Genomic DNA, 19,229 nt, shown 5'->3' on the forward strand with positions numbered 1-19,229 from the left:
ACAGTGTTAATGTAAGCCTTGTGACGCTAATAAAATAAACTTAAACTTAATTCTTGTGACAGGGGCATTGGGGATAACCCCCAGCCCCTGTTGTGCTTTGAAGTAGCACAATGGGATCTCTTCCATCCAGCTGAAAAGGAAAGGAGGCCTCAGTTTAATGTCTCACCTGGAAAGCGGCAACTCCCGACAGTCCAGCGATCTCTTGGAACCGCATTGGGGCATCAAATAAACTCATGTCGCCGGAGAAGGAACTGGAACCTACAAACTTCCAACTCACAGGTCGGACTGCTATCTGCTGAGGTTCACTTGAACCGCCCCACCGCCCCACCCCTCCCCCCCCCCCACCCCTCCTCCCCAACCCCGCCCCCCCAACCCCGCCCCCCTCCCCCCCCCCCGCCCCCCTGCCCCCCGACCCCCCCACCCCTCCTCCCCAACCCCATTTAATGCAGTGTTCCTGCTCTGGAGTTGCTGGCTTTGCTGCACTTTAGCTCCATATCCAGCACTCTAGTTCTCTGGCTCTCTCACTCAAATAGGCTTTGCAGCCATGCAGTGGGGATAGAGGTGCACAGCCCAAATCATGCCCTGGTTCCCAGTTCATGCCCGCTTGTCCTTCCCGGGGAGGGGGACTCAGTCGGGCGGGGGTCTGTTTCTGCCTCTGCAGTATTGCCCAAGTCAGGAAGAGAGGGGGGTTTGGGGAAGGGGATTTATTATGAAGGAAAAGGTAGCAAGTTTCTTTTTACCCAGAGGGTGGTGGGTGCCTGGAACCCGCTGCCGGGGGAGGTAGTGGAAGCGGATACGATAGTGAGGTTTAAGGGGCGTCTGGACAAATACATGAATAGGATGGGAATAGAGGGATATGGTCCCCTGAAGGGGAGGGCGTTTTAGTTCAGTCGGGCAGCATGGTCGATGCAGGCTTGGAGGGCCGAAGGGCCTGTTCCTGTGCTGTAATTTTCTTTGTTCTTCTTTGTTTTTTTCTTTGAAATAAAATGAGGGAAGGATATCCAATAGCAGGCACTGCACATCCTCCTCTCTTCCATCCCTTCAATTGGATCAAAGTTTCAGAACCCCAAAGTTGTTACAGGACTCCTCCCAGCGGCAAGTAAAGTGACAGTGAAAATATTACCCACATCAGCGACTCCCAACTGAACCGCAGGCACTACTGGCTTGATTGGGCAATAAAGATGCGATTGAATTATAATGAGACGTGCTACTGTAGCTCACACCGTTAATGTAGTCAGATATGGTGATGTGACACCCACTGCCAACAACAAGACCAGAGACAAATGTAGCTCCTTTCAGTGTGATTGAGTCTCACTTTTACAACATCCACATTTGTCACATTGACATCAATTCTCATTCCAGTATCCTGGAGCCCCAGTCGTGCTTACTCAAGGTCACTTCTGTTTTCGCACCGTCATTATAAGATGTTTTATTTGAATCTACTGGTTTGAATATTAATATCAAAAGTAAGAAGAGCAGCTTTCCAGCACAGTGCCACTTCTGTGCCCTATTCCAGCTTATAAAACCATAGACCTGTACAGCACGGAAGGCAGCCATTCGGCCCATCATGACAACTCTGGAATAAACTGGCGTACCATTGTGAACATCCTGTGATTTCTCCTCCACTCATGCTTCATTGACATCACAAACAGCCATGATAGATGATAGTACTTTCATAGTGTTGGACCAACAGACATAGGCAACATTTTTCTTCCTCCCTGTGGTGGGTTTCGCAGCAGAGGGAGGTGAAACTGGCGATGGAATCGTATGGCACAGCCGTTGTCAATGGGCTTTCCCATCCCGGGAAACCCAGGCAGGGGTGCACCGTTGGTGGGACCATAAGATCCCCGCCAGTGTGAACGACGGCAAGATTTTGGCGGCCAGAATGAGGTCGGAATGTTACGGCTGTTCACACCAGTGGGATTTTTGCATCCTTCTACAGTGAACAGAGATTCGGCTGGGCGCCAAATTCCCCACCCTTGCTGCAGTGGGAGCGTGGCGTGACCGGCCAGTAAGACCGCGCCCTTTGAGTTCAAATCCCACCGTAGCATTCGACATGTTTGAAAAATATCTGGAAATAAAAAACTGGTGTCAGGTGACTGTTCTTAGATTGTTGTTCAAGAAACTCCAACTCATTCACTGAAATCCTTAAAGAAAATTAAGCTTGCCATCTTTACCTGGGCTGGACAATATGTGACTCCAGGTCCACACCAATGGCATTGATCCTTAACTTCACTCTGGAGTGGACGACAAGGCCAGCCAGGTGTATCAAACTCAGGAGAACGAGGTGATGGCCAATAATTCTCAGTCTTACCAGCAATGCTGACATCCCGAGAATGAATATTAATAAAAGGATGGTGCGTGGGGTATATATCCAATTCATGAAGAAGAGATTCCATCAACAACAACAGTTGCATCAAAACCAATTCTGCCCACCAGTGGAGGCAATTGCTCTCAACTCCAAATAAGTACAATATTTCATTTAAGGATTGTGAAGCAACATATGTCATCATGGTGGCACAGTGATTAGCACTGCTGCCTCACAGCTCCAGGGACCTGGGTTCGATTCCCAGCCTGTGTGGAGTTTGTGCGTTCTCCCTGTGTCTGCATGGGTTTCCTCCAATGCTCCGGTTTCCTCCCATTATCCAAAGATGTGCGGGTTAGGTGCATTGGCCATGCTAAATTGCCCCTTAATGTCCCGGTAGGTCAGAGGGATTAGCGGGGTAAATATGTGGGGTTACGGGGATAGGGCCTGGGTGGGATTGTTGTTGGTATAGACTCGATGGGCTGAATAGCCTCCCTCTGCACAGTAGGGACTCTATGAGTGCATGAGCAATAGTTTACAGAACCAAGCAGAAATTATATCTCCATCCTAGATTGAAGTGTGTGCCTCTTCATGTTTTGCTATAAATGTGTTTCCTTCCCTCTCATGTTCCATCTCTTTTATCAGAATGTCCTCCTACTCGCAACAACCTCAAGCATCCTCCTTTAAACATAAGAAAATGGAATTACGCACAGCCTAATCCAATCAGTGCATTCATATCTACTACCCTTTGTTCGTATTTATTCTGGTTAGAGACCAAGTTGGATAGGATTATATTCACTGGAGTTTAGAAGAGTGAGAGAGGATCTCATAGAAACTATATAAAATTCTAACAGGGTTAGACAGGGTAGATTCAGAAAGAATGCTTCCGATGATGGGGGGCGGGGAGACCAGAACTGGGGTCATAGTTTCAAGATGAAGGGTAAACCTTTCAGGACTGAGGTGAGGAGAAATTTCTTCACCCAGACGGTGGTGAATGTGTGGAATTCACTCCCACAGAAATTGAGGCCAAAACGTTGTCTGATTTCAAGAAAAAATTAGATATAGCTCTTGGGGCTAAAGGGATTAAGGGATATGGGGGGAAGGTGGGATCGGAGTATTTGATGATCAGCCGTGATCAAAATGAATGGCTAGGCAGGGTCGAGGGACCGAATGGCCTACTCCAGCTTCTATGTTATTGGATGTGGGCATTGATGGCTTGGTCCTCAATAATTCTTCATCCATAATTGCTCTTGAGAAGGTGGTGGTGAGGCTGCCTTCTTGGACAGCTGCAGTCCATGTGGTGTAGGTACGTCCACAGTGCTGTTAGGGAGGGAATTCCAGGAATTTGACCCGGTGACGGTGAAAGAGCAACAATGTATTTCTTACTCAGAATGGTAAGATCAGATCAGTCATGATCTTATTAAATGGTGGAGCAGGCTCAACAGGGCGAATGGCCTCCTCCCACTTCTTGTTCATATGTTTGTGAGTGACATGGAGAGGAACTTGTAAGGAGCAGTGCCCCTGTTCACCTACTGCACTTGTTCTCCATGGCATTAAGGATGGTAGGTTTGGAAGGTGCAGTCAAAGAAGGCTTATCAAGTTGCAGGTAAATATTGGAGGCACCCTACACCAGTGAGGGAGGAAGCGAATGTTTCAGGTACTGGATGGAATTTCCTTAATGTTCCTGCTTAAATCCCATCATCGGTATATTCATTCCTGCTCCAGTCAGGTTTCTGATCATGTCCTGCCCTCCAAACAAAGGCTTGTTCCTCCTTCAGCAACAAGATACAGTTCGCTGGCCTTGCTGCTCTCTGCACAATAGGCATTGCCACCCATCTCACTCAACACTAACTGTCCCACCTGGTGCAGAGTGTGCTGATCCAGCTCGGTGGCACAGTGGTTAACACTGCTGCCAGGGACCCGGGTTCGATTCCCGGCTTGAGTTACTGTCTGTGTGGAGTCTGCACATTCTTTGCGTGGGTTTCCTCCCACAGTCCAAAAGACAAAGAACAAAGAAAATTACAGCACAGGAATAGGCCCTTCGGCCCTCCAAGCCTGCACCGACCATGCTGCCCGACTGAACTAAAACCCCCTACCCTTCTGGGGACCATATCCCTCTATTCCCATCCTATTCATGTATTTGTCAAGACGCCCCTTAAAAGTCACTATCGTATCTGCTTCCACTACCTCTCCCGGCACCGAGTTCCGGCACTCACCACCCTCTGTGTAAAAAACTTGCCTCGTACATCTCCTTCAAACCCTTCCTCTCGCACCTTAAACCTATGCCCCCTGGTAATTGACTCTTCCACCCTGACTATCTGAACTGGTTAGGTGCATTGGCCATGCTAAATTCTCCCTCAGTGTATGCAAACAGGCGCTGGAGTGTGGCGACTCGGGGATTTTCACAGTAACTTCATTGCAGTGTTAATGTAAACCTACTTGTGACACTAATAAATAAACTTAAGACATTTTTGTCACCTCAGGACCCTGGAGTGGGAGAAACTTATCCAGGCTCCAGAGGCACAGAATAGCTGCTCGTTATTTAGTTAGCCCTGTGCAAATGTTACCAGCGAGCTTTTGGGCAAATTAACCCTTCCTTATACCAGAAACAAAAGAAGGCCAAATGATGCCAAGACTTCCTTTGGTGACACTGGGCTACATGTGGCAGTACGGTGTGCCATGATTGATATTCCCAGCAAGATCAGAAACACATTCTGCATGCTGGGTGTATATATAGCATCTTAACATTCTGTAGCCAATTAAATTCAATTAATTTCCATGGAATCCAGGGTTGGAATCCAATCAAAGAGTTTGCACTATTTGCTATGGATACAAAGCTGTAAGCTGGCCAGTGAATGGACCAGATTTCCGAGTCTCTACTGCCAGGAGAGATTGTTTACGAATGAAATCCACTCAAGGAAAGAAAAACTGTATTCCGATCCCTGGTTCTGTCAGCACTTCACCTAGACGAGTAGATAAAAACAAATTATTTCCATCACACCAACCCTGCTCCCAGGGGCATCTCTGTATCTTGTTCCATGTTGCTTAAGTTTTGATTTCAATGTTTTGCACTGAAAGATACAAAGGTCTGTACATTCTTTAAAGGACATTAATTCCAGACATGTTTCTCTCGAGGACATTTAACTGCAGCTATTTGTGTTCATGTAGGTAAGGTATGGACGTCTTGTCTGATTACAGAGTGGATTCTCACATTAAGATCACAGAGGACATTTTCATCGAATCGTAGAATCATACAGCGCAGAAGAGGACATTCGGCCCATCAAGTCCACACCAACACATTAGGAGATAGTTTCTTGAGTAACAAGGGAGTCAAAAGTTGTCGGAGGTGGGCAGAATATGGAGTTGAGGGTCCAATCCGATCAGCCTTGATCTTATTTAAAGGGGGAGCAGGCTCGAGGGGCTGAATGGCCCTATTCCTGCTCCTAATTCATATTTTCGTACGGCTTCAGCTTCAGAGGTGCTGGTAAGCCTCCAGTGACTCGTCCAATTAGTTGGTCCTGATGTGGTGAGACCAGGCAGTGAAGCTCCGGGTCCCTGGTGCTGTGAAGCAGCAGTGCTAACTGCTGTGCCACCGTGCCACCCCTGGTTATCAAGTAGCATCTTTCACTTAGAATCCTTCACTTCCCCAGGAATGCTGTCCAAGAAATCCCATCTTGGCCCAAAGCCCTGGATGTTATGACATGCCAAATGCTCATCCAGATACTTTTTAAAGGATTTGAGGCAACCAACCCCCACCGCCATCCCAGGCAGCGCATTCCAGACAGTCAACATCCTCTGGGTAACAAAGATTTTCATCACATCCCCCCTAAATTTCCTGCCCCTCACCTTGAACGTATGTCTCCTCGTGACTAACCCTTCAACTAAGGGGAACAGCTGCTCCTTATCCACCCTGTCCATGCCCCTCATAATCTTGTACACCTCGATCAGATTGCCCCTCAGTCTTCTCTGCTCCAATGAAAACAACCCAAGCCTATCCAACCTCTCTTCATAACTTGCTCTATCCCAGGCAGCATCCTGGTGAATCTCCTCTGCATCCCCACCAGTGCAATCACATCCTTCCTATAATGTAGCGACCAGAACTGCACACAGTGCTCCAGCTGTGGTCTCACCAAAGTTCTATACAACTGCAACATGACTTCCCTGCTTTTGTAATCTATACCCCGATTGATAAAGGCAAGTGTCCCATATGCCTTTTTCACCACCCTACTAACATGCCCTTCCGCCTTCAGAGATCTGTGGACAAACACTCCAAGGTCCCATTGTTCCACAGAACTTCCTAGTGTCCTACCATTCATTGAATAATTAATTTTCCCTTCATTATTTCCCTATTTAAAGGTTCTGATTTGTACAGGGACCATATAAGAAACATATAAGATCCTGAGGGGGTCTTGACAGAGAGGATGCTAAAAGGATGGGAGAGATTGTGGGAGAGATTGGAACTGAGGGGACACAGTTTAAAAATAAGGGATCTTCCATTTAGGAAGGAGATAAGGAGACTTGTTTTTCTCTCCAAGGATGGTGATTCTTTGGAACTCTCTTCCCCAGAGTGGTGGAGGCCGATTCAATGGATGCTATTATGGTAGAGGGAGATAGTTTCTTGAGTAACAAGGGAGTCAAAGGTTGTCGGAGGTGGGCAGAATATGGAGTTGAGGCTCCAATCCGATCAGCCTTGATCTTATTTAAAGGGGAAGCAGGCTCGATGGGCTGAATGGCCCTATTCCTGCTCATAATTCATATTTTCGTATGGCTTCAGCTTCAGAGGTGATGGTAAGCCTCCAGTAACTCGTCCAATTAGTTGGTCCTGATGTGGTGAGACCAGACAGTGAAGCTCTGTAGGCTGTTTGACCAAGAGATGCATCACAGCTGAGCACAAATGCTCGTCCACAAATGTACTTTCAAACAGGGGCAACTAAAGTTTAAAGTTTATTTATTAGTGTCACAGTAGGTTTACATTCACACTACAATGAAGTTACTGTGAAAACCCCCTAGTCACCACACTCCGGTGCCTGTTCACTGAGGGAGAATTTAGCATGGCCGATGCACCTAACCAGCCTGTCTTTCGGACTGTGGAAGGAAACCGGAGCACCTGGAGAAAACCCACACAGACAGGGGGAGAACGTGCAAACTCCGCACAGCCAGTGACCCAAGTGGGAATTGAACCCGGGTCCCTGGTGCTGTGAAGCAGCAGTGCTAACCGCTGTGCCACCGTGCCACCCCTGGTTATCAAGTAGCATCTTTCACTTAGAATCCTTCACTTCCCCAGGAATGCTGTCCAATTGCAGCCAGGTCACCGAGATCTCCATCTCCCTCTATGACCCCCAATCTGTGCGGCTTATTACCAAGACCTGCGATGTACTTAGAGACTGAACCTTAGGGAAATCTGTAAGGGAATTTTACCTCATAAAGTGAATGCTGATGGTAGACTGAAGCCACTCACCACTGGCAGTGCCAGTGAGCCAACTGTCTGAAAGCTACCACTATATCGAAAGGCAGTGATTTCCTTCACTCACCTGAAGGAGCAGCGCTCCGAAAGCTCATGATTCCAGATAAACCTGTTGGACTTTAACCTGGTGTTGTGAGACTTCTTACTGTGCCCACCCCAGTCCAACACCGGCATCTCCACCTCATGATTTCCTTCAGCACCTACACTTTTTATTTAGATCTTGTTTATATCCCAGTGCACCAACACTGTTGCCAGAAGGGCTGCTCAAGGAGAATTGTAAAGGATTGTTTTATCTTTTAAGTGCTTTGGGGTTAACCCTTAACCTATTGACTATAAAGGAAATTGATGCAATTAATGCAGAAAAAAGTGGTGATTCTTCCTTTAATCCTTACGTGCAGGTTCAGTCGGCAGTTAGGAAGGCAAATGCAATGTTAGCATCTTGCTTCTTGTTTCATTTTAGGACATTCAGAATCATATTTGTTTCCCCGAATATTACTTGAGAGAGACAGACATGGGATATAACCCCTTGGAAGTGTATAAATTTGTTTTTATTTGGTGAGGTTGGGCAGTATGATATGACCAGCCGGTTTTGTATTTGTTGACCAGATCATGCGTTTATGCATAGCTGGAAGGGTGGACTTGTGGTGTGAATTCTGAAAGTACCTGAAATTATCAATGGATTAATATCTAGTGATAATACCACGAGACCATCGCCTCCATCATTGGCTCCAAGGGGAGGCAATGGCCTAGTGGTATTATCACTAGACTATTAATCCAGAAACTCAGCTGATGTTCTGGGGACCCAGGTTCGAATCCCGCCAAGGCAGCTGATGGAATTTGAATTCAATTTTAAAAATCTGGAATTGAGATTCTACTGATGACCATGAAACCATTGTCGGAAAAACCCATCTGGTTCACTAATGTCCTTTAGGAAATCTGCCGTCCTTACCTGGTCTGGCCTAACTGTGACTCCAGAGCCACAGCAATATGGTTGACTCTCAACTGCCCTCCAAGGACAACCAGGGATGGGCAATAAATGCTGGCCCAGCCAGCGACGCCCATGTCCCACGAATGGATATAAAAAAATAATAAATTGTTCCAGTTTGGGATGTCAAGTTTGGTTATTAGTTGTTGTACTCACAGCTTGTAAGTGTCCTCTTGAAATCATCCTATCGTAATAGTGAAGGAAATTCCAGCACACGTTATACTGGAATAGATTGATGAATGAATTTGGCTCCATCTCAGGCTGTAATGCTTTAGTACTGATTGTACAGCCAGATAGAGACCACCTGGCACTGACCCATGGCTCTTGCTCGATTTGCCTCTGCATGTGTCATTAGAACTCCATGCATGGCCTATTCATCTGGGAGGGGGATGTTACCCCGAGGAGAGGCGGGTGGGGCCGTTACCTTGGATGAGTTTCAGCACTTTTCCCATTGACTGCAAGCACATTGAATTGATGTTCAGGCTCAGAATTTCACAGAAGTTCACAGAAGTTCATAGTCAGATGCTCTTTCCTAGGGTAGAAAAGTCAAGTCCTAGGGGGCATAGGTTTAAGGTGCGTGGGGAAAAGTTTAGAGAGTGCGCAAGGCAAGATTTTTACACAGAGGAAGATTAATGCCTGGAACGCAGTGCCCAGGGCGATGGTGGGAGCAGGTACGATAGCAGCATTCAAGGAGCATTGAGACGAATACATGAATAGGATGGGGATGGAAGGACATGGACTCCGTAAGTGCACACGGTTTTAGTTTAGGCACGCATCGTGATCAGCGCAGGCCTGGAGGGCCGAAGGGCCTGTTCCTGTGCTGTACTTTTCTTTGTTTTGATGTGGAGATGCTGGCATTGGACTGGGGTGGGCTCAGTAAGGAGTCTCACAACACCAGGTTAAAGTCCAACAGGTTTATTTGGAATAATGAGCTTTCGGAGCGCTGCTCCTTCATCAGGTGAGGAAGGAGGAGCGCTCCGAAAGCTTGTGATTCCAAATAAACCTGCTGGACTTTAACCTGGTGTTGTGAGACTTCTTACTTGTTCTTTGTTTTGTTCATAGAATCCCGACAGTGCAGAAGGGGGCCATTCGCCCCATCGAGTCTGCACCGACTCTCTGACAGAGCATCTTACCCAGGCCCGAGCCCCACGCATCTACCCTGCTAATCCTCCTAACTTACACATCTTGGGACACTAAGGATCAATTTAGTATCGCCAATCCACCTAACCTGCACATCTTTGGACTGTGGGAGGAAACTGGAGCACCCGGAGGAAACCCACGCAAACACCGGGGAAAATGTGCAAACTCCACACAGACAGTGACCCAAATCCAGAATTGAACCTGGGTCCCTGACGCTGTGAGGCAGCAGTGCTAACCACTGTGCCAGCCCTGTTTCTGACCCTGTCACTCAAGTGAGAGATCCAGAGGAAAACTGAGCTTTTTAGATCGATTGGACACAAGGGTCTCTACCTTCCTCTCGCAGTGGGCTAGTACACAGTTGTTCCTTGGTAATTACCCACGCTCACAATCTAAATCTTCCTGTGCAAGATTCACAAACACAATCTGTATCCCATTATGCTACAGTGCTGTGTGTGTTGCAACATTGTTGAAAAGGACCTTGAAGCAATGTATTGTTTGTGATTTAACATAACATTAGCAACGAACATCTGACTCACTGTCTGTCCCCTACTCTGTTATAACTGCACCCAACATCTGTTTTCATCAATGGACAGCCGTAGGCTGTAGGTTTATATAGAAACTGCAGTGATGTTAACAAGCCTGGATCAGAGGAACAGGATAGATAGTGAAATTCAGGATGCGATTGACATTATAAGGATCAGTGTCGATGGAAATTTTTTTTGCATAAATATACCTAATTCATAAAATATCTGAAAGAACATTACAAATATTTCAAAATAGCCGCACAAAGTGCAATAGTATTCAATTCATCTGCATACATCCTGTTCTACTCTGAGGTACTTGCATACAATTGTGATACATGTAACATTCACTGTATAAATTCAATGTGAGTTGTACAGCCCGAGGGGGTTCTATACAGTTCCCCTCTCTTCAGTTCACTATGGTTCACTAGGGGCGGCACAGTGGCACAGTGGTTAGCACTGCTGCCTCACAGCGCCAGGGGCCCGGGTTCAATTCCTGGCTTGGGTCACTGTCTGTGCGGAGTTTGCATCATCTCCCCGTGTCTGCGTGGGGTTTCCTCCCACAATCCAAAGATGTGCTGGTTAGGTTGATTGGCCATACTAAATTGCCCCTTAGTTTAAGGTAAATAAGTGGGGTTACGGGGATACGGCCTGGGAGGGATTGTAATTGGTGCAGACTTGGTGGGCCAAATGGCCTCTTTCTGTACTGTAGGGATTCTATGGCTGAAATGTCTTTGTAAGAAGTCTCACAACACCAGGTTAAAGTCCAACAGGTTTATTTGGCAGCACTAGCTTTCAGAACCTCAAGTTCCTTCTTCAGGTGAGTGAGGACTTGCGTTCACAAACAGGGCATATAAAGATACAAACTCAATTTACAAGATAATGGTTGGAATGCGAGTCTTTACAGGTAATCAAGTCTTAAAGGTACAGACAATGTGAGTGGAGAGAGGGTTAAGCACAGGTTAAAGAGATGAGTATTGTCTCCAGCCAGGACAGTTAGTGAGATTTTGCAAACCTAGGCAAGTCGTGGGGGTTACAGATAGTGTGACATGAACCCAAGATCCCAGTTGAGGCCGTCCTCATGTGTGCGGAACTTGGCTATCAGTTTCTGCTCAGCGATTCTGCGTTGTTTTGTGTCGTGAAGGCCGCCCTGGAGAACGCTTAACCGAAGATCAGAGGCTGAATGCCCGTGACTGCTGAAGTGTTCCCCAAAAAAAGACGAATGTAAAATTGCCTTTGATCTCAAAGCCATTGGAATACCAACATGTGGAATTCATGCTTCAGTTCTACTGACCTTTGATCAGACCCCATCTGTTTTGGAGATGGAACTTCGGAAGGATCTATTGTTCTTGAAGGAAGTACAGATTCACCAGAGTAGTCCTGAGGTTTAAAAGATTAAACTATCTGGGTGGTTTGCAGAGGCTTGCTCTTTCTAAATTACTTGTATTTCAGAAATTCAGATCTTACCTCGCCACAGTATTTAAAATGATGAAGGGATTTGATAAGATAGAAACCGGTATTGAGTGAAAACCAGTCTCCTATCCACTGACTCTGTCTACAGCAGCCAGCATAATCAAGGACCCCACGTACTCCAGACCTACTCTCTTCCACCTCTTTCCATCAGAAAAGGATACAAAATCTGAGGACAGGTACCAACCGACTCAAGAACAGCTTCTTCCCTGCTGCCATCAGACTTTTGGATAGACCTACCTCGTATTAAGTTGATCTTTCTCTACACCCTAGCTATGACTGTAGCACCCTCTCCTTTCCTTCTCCCCTATGTACTCTATGAATGGTATATTTTGTTTGTCAGTAGACTTTTGAATGGACCTACCTTGCATTAAGTTGATCTTTCTCTACACCCTAGCTATGACTGTAACACTACATTCTGCACTCTCTCGTTTCCTTTTCTATGAACAGTATGCTTTGTCTGTATAGCGCGCAAGAAACAATACTTTTCACTGTTTACTAACACAAATGACAATAATAAAACAAATCGAATCAGACAAGGAACACTTTTTTTACACAATGATGACGAGGAATCTGCAACTTACTCCCCCAAACGACTGCAGATCAATTGAAAATGTTAAGATTTGAGATTGATATATTTTTGTTTAGTAAAAGTATGAACAGACTTACAGATTTACAGATGGCTAAGACAAGTAAATGGAGTTAGAAAATAGGTATTCCGGGAGCTAATAGAATGTTGGAATAGGCACAGTGTCTGAACGGCCTCCTCCTGATCTTATGTTCCAGTGCAAGCTATCTTCCTCATACTGTGCTGCTCCAGTATTGTTCTATTCTTTTCTCAAGATGTAAGTACTGTGGACAAGTCCAGCATTTATAGCCCATTCCTAGGTGCCCGGAGAAGCTGAAGAACTTCTGCTGTCTATGTGGTGAAGCTTTGCCCGCAGAGCTGTAGGGCAGGAGTTTACGTCCTTGCTCACCCCGAAACTGTAAAATCCCACCCGAGGTCAACGGGCCTTTCCATGGTCTGCCCTTCGCCCACTCTGATTCCCATGGCGGGCAGAACGGTAAACTTCTGACTGTTGGATACAGTGGGGAGGGGGGCCTTCCAGATTCTTGACCTAGCAAAGGTGAAGGAACAAAAATATATAACCCAAGTCAGAGTGGTGTGTGATTGGGAGAAAGGTATGGAGGTGATGGTGATCCCATGCACCCCTGCTCTTGTCCTTTCGAGTGGCTATTTCACTCAAAGCAGAGAAATCATATGGTCATAGAATCCTACAGTGCAGAAAGAGGCCATTCGGCCCATCGAGTCTGCACCGCCCACAATCCCACCCATAACACATTCATTTACCCCAGCTAGTCCCTCTGACACTAAGGGGCAATTTAGCATGGTCAACCTACCTAACCCGCACATCTTTGGACTGTGGGAGGAAACCGGAGCACCCAGAGGAAATCCACACAGTCACGGGGAGAATGTGCAAATTCCACACTGACAGTGACCCAAGCCAGGAACCGAACCTGGGTCCCTGGCGCTGTGAGGCAGCAGTGCTAACCACTATGCTGCCGTGCCGTAACCCCACACACACTTACCATGGCTAACCAATCTAATGTACACATCTTGGGATACTAAGGGGGCAATTTAGCATGGGCAACCTACCTAACGTGCACATCGTTAGACAAAAGGAGGAAACCAGAGCACCTGGAGGAAACTCACGCAGACACGGGGAGAACTTGCAAACTCCACGCAGACAGTGACCCAAGCCAGGAATCGAACCAAGGTCTCTGGCGCTGTGCGGCAGCACTGCTAACCACCGTGCCACCTGTGCCAAGATACTCAGACATAATGAACATCAGAGGGATGTTTGGTGCTGATCAGGAAAAATCCATCTCCGCTTTCTCGCTGAGGCAATGCTTGTAGACCAAGCACTAACAAACAGATCCCTCTGTCTTTGATTTCTGATAATATTTGGAAAAGGTCAAGCTACTGGGTGTATTGCAGCCCATTCTCATTCACCATCCATATAAACTGCACCTCTATAATCCTCCAAAAACTCTTGCTTGTTGACATCTGGGACAAGGTAGAGTTTAGTGATGTCATTCATTGAGATTTTATTATCTTGTATAGAGACTGACATCATCCCATCTGCTGCATGTGCGCGTTGTAATTAATGTGTTTTGGCAAAAATAAAATCCACCCAGTAATTACTTTAATGCACTTAGTCTGTTTCTAATTTTCCCAAAATGATTACTTTCATTGCTATATAATAGGAAAATTATTTTCTCATAAGATGCGCAACAATATTTTGCATGGTAGTTGGGTTTTGCTGGTCAGGCAGTTCTATTAACTAAAGATTGAAGAGCCGTAAGTAAGTAGTGTAAATGATGCCCGTAATTAAATATAAATAGGCCTTGCACACTTGTAAAGGCAAGCTCTGCCTCTGTCTTGAGGGAATTTTTCATTACTCATTAGATTATTTGCCATGTGTAAGTTACTTCCTAATCCTGCTAGGCATCCCAGGATGCGCAAAGTGTTTAAACTCAAATGTATGTTTGTTTTTCATCTACATGCTAATTAGTCAAAATTCCAACAGCAACTGCAGTGCCACCAAAGCACAACAGATATAAGCCAACCAATGAAAATGGTCCCTGTGCTCAATGGCATGACAATGACAACAGATGACCATTACGTCTTTATCGATGCCCTCCATCACCGGTGCCCCACAAGGCTGTGTTCTCAACCTCTTACTATATTCCTTATACACCTATGACTGTGCAGCCAAATTCCCCTCCAACCTGATTTTCACGTTTGCTGATGACATCTCCGTTGTGGGTCGGATCTTAAACAATGACCAGACACAGTACAGGAAAGAGATAGAGAATCTGGTGAACTGGTGCAATGACAATAATCTCTCCCTCAATGTCAACAAAATGAAGGAGATTGTCATTGACTTCAGGAAGCGGAGTAGAGGACATGCCCCTGTCTACATCAGTGGGAACGAAGAAGAAATTTTGATTTAGTTTGATTTATTATTGTCACACGTATTAGTACACAATGAAAAGTATTGTTTCTTGCGCACGATACAAAGCATACCATTCATAGAGAAGGAAAAGAGAGAGTGCAGAATGTAGTGTTACAGCCATAGCTAGGGTGCAGAGAAAGATCAACTTAATGCCAGGTAGGTCTATTCAAAAGTCTGACGGCAGCAGCGAAGAAGCTGTTCTTGAGTCGGTTGGTACGTGACCTCAGACTTTCGTATCTTTTTTCACAACAGAGGAAGGTAGAAGAAAGAATGCCCGGGATGCGTGGGGTTCTTAATTATGCTGGCTGCTTTGCCAAGACAGTGGGATGTGTAGACAGAGTCAATGGATGGGAGGCTGGTTTGCGTGATGGATTGGGCTACATTCACGACCTTTTGTAGTTTCTTGCAGTCTTGGTCAGAGCAGGAGCCATACCAAGCTGTGATACAACCAGAAAGAATGCTTTCTATGGTGCATCTGTAAATGTTGGTGAGAGTCATAGCTGACATGCCAAATTTCCTTAGTCTTCTGAGAAGATAGAGGCATTGGTGGACTTTCTTAACTATAGCATCGGCATGGGGGGACCAGGACAGGTTGTTGATGATCAGGACACTTAAAAACTTGAAGCTCTCGGCCCTTTCTACTTCATCCCCGTTGATGTAAATGGTCGAGAGCTTCAGGTTTTTAGGTGTCCAGATCACCAACAACCTGTCTTGGTTCCTCCAGGCGGATGTTATAGTTAAGAAACCCCTCCAACACCTCTACTTTCTCAAAAGACTAAGGAAATTTGGCATGTCAGCTACGACTCTCACCAACATTTACAGATGCACCATAGAAAGCATTTTTTCTGGTTGTATCACTGCTTGGTATGGCTCATTCTCTGTTCAAGATCGCAAGAAACTACAAAGGGTCGTGAATGAAGCCCAGCACATCACTCAAAACAGCCTCCCATCCACTGACACTGTCTATACTTCCCGCTGCCTCGGAAAAACAGTTAGCATAATTATGAACTCCACGCGCCCCGGACATTCTCTCTTCCACCTTCTTCCATCGGGAAAAAGATACAATGGTCTGAGGATGCATAACAACCTACTCAAAAACAGCTTCTTCCCTGCTGCCATCAGACTTCTGAATGGACCTACCTCGTATTAAATTGATCTTTCTCTACACCCTAGTTATGACTGTAACACTACATTCTGCATTCTCTCCTTTCCTTCTCTATGAGCGGTATGCTTTGTCTATATAGCGCGCAAGAAACAATACTTATCACTGTGTACAAATACATGTGACAATAATAAATCAAATCAAATTAAATCAAATCAGTTGTATAACCCTCCTGGACTTTCAGACCTCTTGCACATCCTTGATTTTCCTGGCTCTACCAGTGGCAGTTAGCTGGGTCCTCCATCTCTGGAATTACCTTCCGAAAGCTCTCTGCGCCTTGGAATCTACTTTGTTGGCCAACTAGCAGTTCCAATATCTCCCAGTGTGACTCTGTATCAAACATTGGGCGAACTTACTGGCCCTTGTCACCAGAGGGATCTTCCGGCCCTGCCAAAAGCCCCTGCCTGTGGTGGATTCCCCAGTGGCAGGCTGGAGAAGACATACAAAATGCCACAGATCTCAGCAGGACTGGAAGATGCCGCCAATGGCAAGTTGGAAAATCCCACGCATTGTCTCATGATTGTTTGTTGTGAAGCAGCTCGGGTGTCCTACAGCTTGAAGGACACTGCAGTATATCAGTGCAAGTGATGGTTGAAGTCACAATGCCACTCCACATGCACCTGCCTTCCAACTCTCCCATTATTTTGATCATTCCAAAATTTAGTATCTGTTTTAATAACCCGTGGGAAAAGTGTCTGGTATGTTGTCCCATGTGTGTGATTGTTTTATCCAACCACTAACGGGAGGCAGTGGTCTAGTGGTATTATCGCTGGACTATTAATCCAGAAATTCAGCTCATGTTCTGGGGGACAGGGTTCGAATCCCGCCACAGCAGATAGTGGAATTTGAATTCAGTAAAAAATATCTGGAATTAAGAATCCACTGATTACCATGAAACCATTGTCAATTGTCGGAAAAACCCATCTACATAGAACAGTACAGCACAGAACAGGCCCTTCGGCCCACGATGTTGTGCCGAGCTTTGTCTGCAACCCTGGTTCACTAATGTCCTTTAGGTAAGGAAATCTGCTGTCCTTACCTGGTCTGGCCTACATGTGACTCCAGAGCCACAGCAACTGCTCCTGGGTAACTAGGGATGGGTAATAAATGCTGGCCAGCCAGTGGTGCCCATGTCCCATGAATGAATAAAGAGAACTATCTGCCCTCTATCTATCCAGGAGAATATGAAAAATCGAATTAAATAAACGGAAACTCCATTGTACCTAGCTCACTGCCATCCCAACAAAATACCAAGTCTACGTCTTGTCTCAGGTGTTGTCACCTTACACTCCTGTCAGTTGTATTTCATCCCCTTCTCTGTGTGAATAAAATGCACTATTTATTTTACTGTTTTTTTAACCTTGTTTTCTGCATTGAATGTTTAGCTAGCAGTGAGGGGGGGAGGCCCAATCACTCACTGGTGGGGGGAGGAGGCAGATGGACCTCTGGTGGGGGGGGCAGATGGATATCTAGTGGGGGGGGCAGGTGGATATCTGGTGGGGGGGGGCAGATGGATCTCTGGTGGGGGGGGGGCAGATGGATCTCTGGTGTGGGCGCGAGGGGGCAGGGAGGTCCGCAGCCACTCTGCGGGCGGGGGAGGGGAGCAGGGGTGGTGATCGGTCTGGGTAGCGGGGGGGGGGGTGGATAAGGGGGACAGCGATGTGTGTGGGTAGTGGGGGGTGGATAAGGGGGACAGTGATGTGTGTGTGGGTAGTCGGGGGTGGATAAGGGGAACAGTGATGTGTGTGGGTAGTGGGGGGGTGGATAAGGGGGACAGTGATGTGTGTGGGTAGTGGGGGGGTGGATAATTGGACAGTGATGTGTGTGGGTCGTGGGGGCAGTTGATAAGGGGGACAGCGATGTGTGTGGGTAGTGGGGGGGGTGGATAATGAGGACAGTGATGTGTGTGGGTAGTGGGGGGAGTGGATAAGGGGGACAGTGATGTGTGTGGGTAGTGGGGGGTGGATAAGGGGGACAGTGATGTGTGTGGGTAGTGGGGGGAGGTGGATAAGGAGGACAGTGATGCGTGTGGGTAGTGGCGGGGGGGTGGATAAGGGGGACAGTGATATGTGTGAGTAGTGGGGGGGGGTGGATAAGGGGGACAGTGATGTGTGTGGGTAGTGGGTTTTGGATAAGGGGGACAATGATGTGTGTGTGGGTAGTCAGGGGGTGGGTAAGGGGGACAGTGATGTGTGTGGGTAGTGGGGGGGTGAATAAGGGGGACAGTGATGTGTGTGGGTAGTGGGGGGGTGGATAAGGGGGACAGTGATGTGTGTGGGTAGTGGGGGGGTGGATAAGGGGGACAGTGATGTGTGTGGGTAGTGGGGGGGTGGATAAGGGGGACAGTGATGTGTGTGGGTAGTGGGGAGGTGGATAAGGGGGACAGTGATGTGTGTGGGTAGTGGAGGGTTGGATAAGGGGGACAGTGATGTGTGTGGGTAGTGGGGGGGTGGATAAAGGGGACAGTGATGTGTGTGGGTAGTGGGGGGCGTGGATAAGGGGGACAGTGATGTGTGTGGGTAGTGGGGGGGTGGATAAGGGGGACAGTGATGTGTGTGGGTAGTGGGTTTTGGATAAGGGGGACAGTGATGTGTGTGTGGGTAGTCAGGGGGTGGGTAAGGGGGACAGTGATGTGTGTGGGTAGTGGGGGGGTGGATAAGGGGGACAGTGATGTGTGTGGGTAGTGGGGGGGGGGTGGATAAGGGGGACAGTGATGTGTGTGGGTAGTGGGGGGGTGGATAAGGGGGACAGTGATGTGTGTGGGTAGTGGGGAGGTGGATAAGGGGGACAGTGATGTGTGTGGGTAGTGGAGGGTTGGATAAGGGGGACAGTGATGTGTGTGGGTAGTGGGGGGGTGGATAAAGGGGACAGTGATGTGTGTGGGTAGTGGGGGGCGTGGATAAGGGGGACAGTGATGTGAGTGGGTAGTGGGGGGGTGGATAAGGGGGACAGTGATGTGTGTGGGTAGTGGGGGGGTGGATAAAGGGGACAGTGATGTGTGTGGGTAGTGGGGGGGTGGATAAGGGGGACAGTGATGTCTGTAGGCAGTAGGGGGGTGGGTAAGGGGGACAGTGATGTGTGTGGGTAGTGGGGGGGTGATAAGGGGGACAGTGATGTGTGTGGGTAGTGGTGGGGTGATAGAACATAGAACATAGAAAGCCA

This window comes from Mustelus asterias, chromosome 11, assembly GCF_964213995.1.
Source record: "Mustelus asterias chromosome 11, sMusAst1.hap1.1, whole genome shotgun sequence".
Classification (NCBI taxonomy): domain Eukaryota; kingdom Metazoa; phylum Chordata; class Chondrichthyes; order Carcharhiniformes; family Triakidae; genus Mustelus; species Mustelus asterias.